Source organism: Spinacia oleracea, chromosome 4 (genome assembly GCF_020520425.1).
Source record: "Spinacia oleracea cultivar Varoflay chromosome 4, BTI_SOV_V1, whole genome shotgun sequence".
Classification (NCBI taxonomy): domain Eukaryota; kingdom Viridiplantae; phylum Streptophyta; class Magnoliopsida; order Caryophyllales; family Amaranthaceae; genus Spinacia; species Spinacia oleracea.
This window is the reverse complement of record NC_079490.1, coordinates 142,539,363-142,549,658: the sequence shown is the minus strand read 5'-3', so window position 1 is coordinate 142,549,658 and position 10,296 is coordinate 142,539,363. Positions and strand designations below refer to the sequence as shown.

At 37.2% G+C, this 10,296-nt stretch overlaps 1 pseudogene; it reads left to right on the top strand.

Annotated features, from left to right (window-relative positions):
- Positions 1-797: 797 nt before the first annotated feature.
- On the top strand, positions 798-9,422 carry LOC110778180 (uncharacterized; annotated as a pseudogene).
- The last annotated feature ends 874 nt before the right edge of the window (positions 9,423-10,296 follow it).

Sequence of the window (10,296 nt, the reverse complement as noted above, 5' to 3'; positions counted from 1 at the left end):
GTTAGCAACAAGAATGAGGTATTGATGTCGGTTTTTTGGATGATATGGAAAATATTTTAGGTTTTGATGGTGTGGAAAATAATTTAGCTAATGATGCAATTAATGTTGAAAATAATGTGGAAGTAGTTGAAAATAATATTGGTGTGGAAATTATTGAAAATAATATAGGTGAAAAAATTGGTGTGGAAATTGTTGAAAATAATGTTGGTGAAACAGTTGAAGCCACGGCAGGAGTGTGGGATGCATCACCTACCCACGGTTTGCCTGTGGACTGTGTTGCTCCTGTAGAGCACACTCCATCTACAACGCAAGCCCAAGCTTATAATGAATCCCCACCAACAATTCAGCATTCTTTGTCTTCACGTGCAGGCCCACATGCTTCCCCTTCATTTATAACTGCTCAGGAGTCCGTGCCAAACTTTTCAATGGGTCAGCAGACCCAATCAACTCCACATGAGTGGGGCGCTGCTTTTATACTAATAGATGCTCCACTCGGTTTGGGTAAAGGCCTTCGTCTCAAGCGTCCTTCCGTTCTTATCAAGGATTATGTTGCACACATTGTTCCTGCACTGAGTTCGTCCACCCGTTCATCACCCTCCACTAGCTCCTCAGGTAGTCCTTTTTGTATAGCGCATTTTGTGAACTGTGATAAATTTTCAATACGACACCGCATATTTCTTGCAGCTGTAATTGCAGGGCTTGAGCCTCAGACCTTTAATGAGGCAATAAAGGCTGCCAGTTGGAGGGAAGCAATGCAAAAATAAATTTGAGCACTGGAGGACATTGAAACATTGATCATGGAGGAACCAATGGCAGGAAAGAAAGCCCTCAGATGCAAATGGGTTTATAAAATAAAGTTTTATGCGAATGGTGATATTGAGCATCTGAAAGAGCCCTTGGTCATCTTCGGGAACCATCAAGTTGAAGGTATATATTGACTCCAACGAAACATTTGCTCCAGTGACAAAGATGGTCACCGTCCGTGTATTTCTTGCGGTAGCTGTGGCGAAGAATTGGGAATTGCATCAAATGGATGTTCATAATGAATTTCTGCATGGTGATCTAGATGAGGAAGTTTACATGAAATTACCCCCTGGATTCTCTATGGGAAAACCCGGAATGGTTTGCCGCTTGAAAAAGTCTCTTTATGGTCTGAAACAAGCACCTCGGGGTTTAATTTGCTAAGTTAGCTGCATCTTTGAAGAATTATGGTTTCCTTCAGCCCTATTTGGACTACTCACTCTTCACTTTCACACAGGGCAAGGTTCAACCTAATGTGCTTGTGTACGTTGATGATTTGATTATCTCTGGTAACGACTCTTCCGCTATTGCTTCTTTCAAACAATATTTCGGTGAATGTTTTCATATGAAGGATTTGGGTGTGTTGAAATATTTTCTTGGCATTGAGGTGGCTCGTAGTCCCGAGGGGATTTTCTTATCTCAAAGAAAATATACTCTGGATGTTATTGCAGAAGCGGGATTATTGGGTTCAAAACCTGCCGGATTCCCCATTGAACAGAATCACAATATCGCTCTTGCAAGCGGTGCCACTAGTACAGAAAAGCTCATTAGTGTCACTGTAGTTGCGTCACTCATTTTAAAGACTGGCGCAAATAGACTAATTTAAGTAAACTAATATCATCTGCATCGCTCAATTATTAATATGTGATGCAAATGACCTTGTACTAGTTATTTTAGTCTCTTACGTCGCAGATTAACTAAAGTGTGACGCAATTTATTTCAAAATTTGCGAGGCACTTGTACTAAACACTGACGCAAGTCACGCAATAATACTTACTCCTTTGATTTTACCGAGGAGTTGCCAAACCCTACCTTTCTTGCCTCCCCTCTCTTTCTCTGTCATCCTCTTCTTTCCAATTACCATCTCCGCTTGAAACTACAACGCCTTTCTATCTCTCTTTCAAGAAATGAGTACCGTGATTGTCCCCTTGTGTGTATTCTCTCACGAACCCGTTCCAATTTTTCGTTTTCTGTGAAAATTCAACCTCTTAAAAAATTACAGGAAGAGTAAAAACCCTAGTTTCTAGTGCGGTGCGGCGAAGAAGGGGATATCTGGAAGCAGTCAGACTGGTTTTAGTTACCGGTGGGAAATTTCTCGGTTTTTGAAGTTTGGGAAAAACGCCGAAGTGTTGGTGCTGGAGCTTCGGTTTTTATTGCCAAGTCCTTGAGTACCTTGTTTCGATCTAAAGGTATTTTCTCTCTCCCTACCGTGATTTCCATGTTTAATTAATTTTGCAACTTTTTTATAATGTTTTGATGAATCTGGGGCTTAATTGTGTTAGTTAGTTGGTGATATCGAGTATTTTTTTTACGATTGTTTGAACACTTAATTTTAGGATTTTGATTTCAGATACTTGTAGTTTGTTATTGATTATGTCGAATCTTCTCCAGCATATAATCTTTATTCAACATTTGAATTGTTTTTGTTTGCTCTTGATTAAGCTACAATATAATATTTGGCTTGTAAATAATAGTTGTTTGAAGTTTTGTGTAAATCTGGTCAGATTTGCAAGATCTAAGATTAATGTAGATTTATTTTGGAAAGAGAATTCTTAATTGATTTACAAAAGCACTAAGATGTGCAGTGTTTTGGTTCTGCTAAATTGAAAAAGGTGCACTGCTTGTTTGTATATGAACTTTCCTTCCCCAAGGAAATGTTGCTGAATCTTTGAAACCTACTCCCTCTGTCCCAGATTAGTTGTTACACTTACCTTTGCACAAAGTTTTAGATGATAAGTGGTTGTTTGGTTATCAATTGTTATTTTATTGAAAAAGTAGATGTGATAGGAGTTAGTGGAGTATTTTTTTAATTGAATGAGAGAGGGAGTGGAGACAAAAAAAACTTTAGTGGGAAGAGAGAGACAATTTAATAATTGTGAGGTCATTCCTAATTTAGAAGTGTAACAACTAATCTGGGACGGCCAAAAAAGGAAAGTGTAACAACTAATCTGGGACGGCCAAAAAAGGAAAGTGTAACAACTAATCTGGGACGGAGGGAGTATTTGTTTGAGTAGAAAGGAAGAGGAGACATTTATAATTAGTTATGTTCTTAATCTCAGGTAATACACTTCATTCTTTGCGTCAATTCTAACTGAAGTTTTACCTTTCTTCTTCTAATATAGTGTGTGACTGTGTCATTGATCTTGCTGTATCATCTCTCAACTCAGATTTTCGAAAAACATGCTCAAATCACCTGCAAAAATGGAGCATATTTCTTGACTGTTTTCTTAGTTAACATGAATGTGGATCACTGAATAAGTTGATCCATTGTAGACATGATGCCCGGGATTAGTGCTGCAAGGGAGGAGTGTTGAGTTCATGGGTGCAAGATCCTTCCACTGCGATTAGTGCATTTCAGATTACTGTGGGTGCATCAGGTACCACCAACAAAACATTCCGAGTGCCGAAGAACTTCACTCTAAAGGCACCTGGACCTGATTACACTTGTGGACCGGGAAATACTGTTACACCCAACAAATTTAAAAGCCAAGATGGGAGGAGAATCACTCACGCTTTGAGTAAGTTAACTGGGAGTTACATTGCAACTATAACTTATTGTCAATTTTATCTTACGTTTCAGATATTGGTTGTCTGCATACTTGCAAATTTAAGATACTTTTCTGTGCATAGTATTTTATGGTTCAATTACCTTAACCTTTTGCTGATAAATTCTGCTCTTCATTTCTCTTGTTGCAGTGACATGGAACGTGACATGCATATATTCACAGTTCCTGTCCCAGAGAACTCCTACATGATGTTTCTCGCTTTCATCCTTCTATAACGACACTATCATATCTTTCCCAACATGCAGTTGTGGCTGTCAAAACAATGCCTCCAATCCAGGAAGCTGTGTAAAGTAAGCTTTTTTTTCTGCTTTATCAATCTTGTCTTAATGATTTATCTAGCAAACTTCAAAGAAAAATATGAACTTTGTTGATTTCTCTTGTTTACAGGGCAAACAACCCTTATTTGGCTTTCGTTTTTTCTCCTGCACATTCTAACAAAAACAGTATCGTGCCACCTTTGGCTCAATTAACCAGCCATATGTGTCCTGTACGGATTCACTGGCATGTCAAAACTAATTACAAGGAATACTGGCGAGTGAAGGTTACAATTACAAACTTTAACTATAGGATGAACTACTCAGGGTGGAACTTGGTTGTGCAACATCCTAACTTTGACAATTTGACCGAGGTTTTCAGCTTCTCTTACCAACCACTAACTCCGTGGTCGAATATAAGTAAGTTCTTATCTTCAATTTCCCATAGTAGTGAGAACTAACTTTTGCTAATTATTGTGTGTTAAGGGATAACGTAGGCCAATGGTATTCTGGTTCAAATATGTTTTTAACATTTTCCTTTCAAAGGTTAAAATCTTCATCATAGTGTGCATTTTTTTGATAGATGGTTCCTCTTTTCGTTTTTTATGGCATATTTTGTTTAACTTGGTAGGAAATGACTGATTGGGTGTTCTTGAGGAGTTAAGAATTTTACTATTGTTGCTTTTGAAATAAGCAATTAAGAATTTTGAATAATTGTCCATGCCAATTCTTTGTAATATGAGGCTCGTTTGATAGTTAGGTTTTAAATGTTCATTTGAACTGGTTTGCTGATAGAATTCACCTGTTCATGTTTAGTTGTAACACCTTCAAATTTGTAGCAGATTGGCAATGTGGGGTTTTTTTTATTGGTGTGGAGTTTTTTTATTGGTTTGGGGATAAAATACAACTGGAAAGCCTGCGCTAACCTTAAAAGTGTAACTCGTATAAAAGTTGCATATCTCCTGAATGTGCAATAGTTTTATTTTTAATACACTTCCCTGTTGCATTATCTCAGCATAATGTAGAATCTTAATGCCTAGGGAAATGGGATACAATTACATACACCGCTGAAAAATTAAGGTAATTGGCTGCAACTGTTCTCTCTTTGCTGGGAGTTGGGGTATCATAAGAAAACAAACTTTAGACTTCCAAGAATTTGTTCAAGGTAATTTTTGTTACGGGGTTTATGAAATATGAACACTACGACGAGTTTCCTTTTTTTATCCTCGATTGTTTTAGTTGGAAACTCTCTACCTAGTCTGGAAGGTTAAGGGGTCCATGATGACATTCTCATGAAGTACTTTCTTAGAATAATTTGTACTCAACCTTCTCATGGTAATTTTTCTGTAAGATATGAATGCCAGTGAACAACTGATTGCTAATCGTAATCTGCAAAAAATGTGAAATGTTATCTCAATGTTTTAGAGGTGGTTGAAAATTGCAATATGTTATTCTTCCTAATGAGACGTTCTTATTACGTTTTTGCAACTAAATCTGTCTTTCAGCATTGTTTATGATATTTTTTAATACAGTAACCTGATTTCATGTTCTTTTGAGTATATTCTTTTAAGTATGTTCTTTTTATTGTCTTTAAGATCATTCATACTGAAATTTGGCGATTTGCATATCACTGTTGTGAAGGATATTTCTCTTGTTATATAATCTGTACACTAAGATTGATGGCTTTGTGCCACTAAGATTCATCTAATAACACTAACAATAACAAGAAAAAGAAAAACTAATCAGAAAACACCCTAGGCGTCGTTTGGGGAGCTGATTCTCTCTCCTCTTCCCGCTATTCCTTTCGCACTGCTCCATTTTCTGATTTCGGAAGGGCTTTCTTCCTTTTTCCCGTCAAACTTGTTAAATTTCACTTCAATATTCGTTAATAATCGTAGAACTTTATGTATATTATGTAATTAAGATGCTTAATTTGAGTTTAATTTCAGTTAGTACGAGAATCTGATTATTAGCTATAGTTCGTCAGTATTTGAAGTGTTTTGCGATCGATTTAGGGTGTTTAGAAACTTAATATTTGGTTGTTATTTAATTGTGGAAACTTTTGACGCTTGTTTTTCAGGGTAATTGAAATTATTGCTTAATTTTATGGTAATGAAATGGTTATGCAATTATATGGATGTGAATATAGGAAATTACATTGAGAAGTTTAATGCAGAAGCTTTACATTCTTACTCATATTGGTGGATTCTGTAAAACCCAAATTTCAAGGTGTTTTGATCTTTGTAGATGGGTTTACTATTCCCTCCGGGCGAGGTTTGTTAAACATTACCTCCAAACTCCTATCCTCGAGGCAGTATGGCCTATTTGAAGTTTCGGTGGGTCGTATTGCTGCGAAACTTGTAGGAGTGTCATCACTGCGAAACTATTAATGGCCTTGTCAGTTGATCCTATACTTGCAATCAGATTGATTTAACTGCAATATTTTCTTCTAATCTGCTAGATTTCAAGTAGGTTTGAGTGTTAATTTAACTTCATCTTCATTTTTTAATACTCTGATCAAGTGTATACATGTGTTGATAATCAAAGAAGCCGAGTTAACACGTTCTTTGTAACTCCTTTGTGGAGAGGAAATGGGTAGTATTTTAAGATACTTGTTCAGATTTGGGGTCTAATGATCCTTTATTGTATTTCATGCCCTGCTCATATCAGTTAATTTGTATTTGGTTCTGTCTGTTGTTCTTAGCTATTGTTTCGAGTACCAACAGTACTGCTGCCATGGATTCAGGTCACCTGACGTTGCATTATACATTCTCAGAATTGTGCTGATGTTTTGTGTTTAGTGCGGCAAGTTATTTCAGACTTGCTAGGAAGTCTGGTTCTCTATTGTTGTCGGTGTTTGTTAATTCGTGAACTTTTAACCAAATTGGTCATTTTGCTGTTGGTGTTTGTTAATTCGTGAACTTTTAACCAAATTGGTCATTTTGCTGTTGGTGTTTGTTAATTCGTGAACTTTTAACCAAATTTGCTGATATTTTTGTTAACTCATGAACTATATCTAATTAAAAATAAGAAATGAGCGGCATATTTTATACTTTATGCACTATATAACATAAAATATAAAATGTGCATCTCAATTTTTTTCAATAAAAACAGTCATTTACGTCGCAGATTAGCTAAAACTCAAAAAAGTCATTTACGTCGCACTTTAGCTAAAGTGAGACGCAAATGACTTTTCAGCATGTTAAAAAAAAGTCATTTGCGTCGCAGTTTTAGCTAATCTGCGACGCAAATGACTTTTCAGCATGTTAAAAAAAAGGTCATTTGCGTCGCAGATTAGCAGTCATTTACGTCGCAGGTTAGCTAATCTGCGACGCAAATGACTCTTATTTGCGTCGCCCAAAAGTGCGACGCAAATGACTTTTTTCATTTGCGTCGCAGCCAGTTGCGTCGCACCAATGTGCGACGCATATGGGCTTAAACGACCGACGCAAATGACTGTTTTTCCATTACCTTAAAGACCCGGAACCCTATCGACGTCTTGTGGGTCGTCTCATTTATATGTCCTTCTCACGCCCTGGTTTGGCTTATACTGTTCACATTTTGGCCCAATTCATGCAAACACTGCGACAAGATCATTGGGATGCAGCCATTCGGGCTGTGCGCTATCTGAAAGAATGCCCGGGACAAGGTAATCTACTACGAACTGTGTTAGTCCCAGAGTTTTGATGATGACAAGTTTAACTATACTCACAAACATTATCTAAGTGATGTCAGGAACAGGTTGCTATAAACCAACATGATTCGCATAACGGAAAGAAGATTGACAAATTAAGAGAAGTAGCCTCGAAGGAAGCAAGGAAGCAAGTCAAGGAGCTCGTGGAGTTTGAATCAGTGATCAAGCATCTAAAAAGGCTTAGGAAGTAAATGGTAAACGCAAAAGGTATAAGGCTAATGTACACTAGTATACTGCTTAGTTTGGGAACAGAGTCTTCGTAATGTCAAGTTAGAAATTAGCCACTAAAAGTAATCAGTGTCATGAGATAAAGTTATTCAGTTTTCCTTTTGAATTGGTAGTTCGTAATAATCTGAATAACAGTCATACTTGAGGTTATATTCTTATGAGTTTAAGTTGCTCTACAACTCTTATGGTTGTAGAAGATAATATCTTAAAACGCGTGTTAACCATATCTCAGTGAAATTCTATCATTAGAGAGTCCTAACTTGTTTAGAATTAGACTCTAGGGTTTCTAGGTTAAATCTCGAATTAACTAAAAATAAACCTTAAAGTTGACCTCATAAAGACTATCAGACTTATTAGCATCAAACCGGAGCTTTTAGGTATCACCTTTAAAGTCTTTATATTTAGAGTCTGTTCCTGTTCCCAAATAGAGCAGTATTGGTTGCTTGGTCTTGTGTCCTGCGTTTATCTTAGTTGTTATTTATTATATCTATTAAAAGAGTTTAATTGATGTATGTTAAGCCTGAGTCAGGCTTACTAAAGCAAGAGTGAAGATCTCGTGGAGAGATCTGTGAGTTGAAACAGTTGAGGGATTGTTTCATTGGGAAAGGGAACAACAAGGGGTTGTTCCTAGTCATCTGTAATCGGAGTAGATTTCAAATTGTGGCTCGAGTAGATTAGGATTGTAAACAGAGTTGTTTTTGCCTAATTAGTGAGTTAGTGTTTAAGTCCCTACGAGGCCGTGGTTTTTTCCTCTCTATTGGGCTTAGAGAGTTTTCCACGCTAAATCTTGCTTGCACTATTTACAGTTTTATGTTCCTTATTGCGTATTGTTTATAAAATTGTTAAAGATCAATTCACCCCCCTCTTGTGGAACTCTGTGAAACTAACAAACTGGTTGTGATCTTCTTTTGTCTGATTGGTGTGATTCAGATTGGGCAAGTTGCCCCCTGAATCGACGATCTCTTACAGGGTGGTTGGTGTTTCTTGGTGGTTCACCGGTTTCTTGGAGAACGAAGAAACAACAAACGGTTTCTCGCTCGTCTGCGGAGGCCGAGTACCGAGCTATGGTAACAATTACTTCGGAGTTGAAATGGCTTAAGGCACTACTTGGTAGTTTTGGTGTTGAACACCCACGTGCCATGGCTCTATTTTGTGACAGTAAGTCCGCTCTCCACATTGCTCAAAATCCCGTATTTCATGAACGCACAAAGCATATTAAGATTGATTGCCACTATGTCCGAGACGCTATTCAAGAGGGTGTCATTGCCACTAATCATGTTTCAACCGACTATCAACTTGCTGACATTTTCACGAAAGCTTTGGGCAAGCGAAAATTCATGTATTTACTCCGCAAGTTGGGCATTTGTGATCTCCATACTCCAACTTGAGGGGTATTAGGGCTTATATTAATTAATGTGTGTATTTGGCCTTTCATAGGCTAATCTTGTATTTATTATATTAGGTCTAAGAGAAGACCGTAGTTGTTGTAGTATATAATCCAAATTCATGTGAAATACATACTCAAGGAAATTCATAACCCTAACAAACTTGTCAGAACACTCCTTCAAAGTGCCTCTGGTGAGGATTGAACCCCTAACTTTTTAGTTGAAATGTGAAAAAAATTTCACTAGGTCAAGGCATTGCTTTGTTCCTAACGCGTATTTAACTATCAGACTATCTTTATTATATAAAAGATTGCATAAACACGTCCAATATAATTGTGGTATCAAACTCAACAACAAAAATAAAGAGATTCACTTAATTATGTAAAACCAATAAAAGGTAAAAGTACACTCAATTGAAGCACACCGAAAATGCAATGAGATGTTTGGTGTATCGATCGATCAATAATGAGCACGCTTGCATTTTCCACCTGCATCCGGAAAATCAACATTATCAACAACACAATGAAGTCTTTTACAGCACTCCGCTCCCGTAAATCCGCCACAAAATTGGCCAACCTTGTGACATGATCTTCTTTTTACTTTCCTACAAGCTCCACCGGCATCGGGAAAATCACCATCAAGTATACAGTCTTACATGTTGGCCAGACTTCTTACATGTTGTAGTACTTGTTGGCTTACATTCTCCACCTGCATCTACGAAATTACCTTCTTCAAGAATGCACTGCAGTCCTTCACAACATTGAAATCCGCCTTTGCCTCCGCAAAATTCGCTAGCCTTCTTACATGTACTTGTTTCACCACAAGCTGCAAGTGTTCAATTTTACGTGCCCAACACAAACTCAGATACCGGTCAATTAATAAATTTCTATCTTTACTTTGGTTATTTGATTTTTTTTTTTGTTAGCACCCGATTCACCATTCGGGCTAATTCGGATTCAAATAACTTTGGTTATTTCATGGCTTATATAAAATTGGATCATTTTATTGGTTCCTTCACATATGATGCCTAACCAATAGAAACATGACCTGAATCGATTACGATCAAATTAAAACAAAATATATAGGGGGAAAGTTTGTGAATTACTATTCAATAAATCAGTAGTACAAACTTTTATAAAAGACGGTCT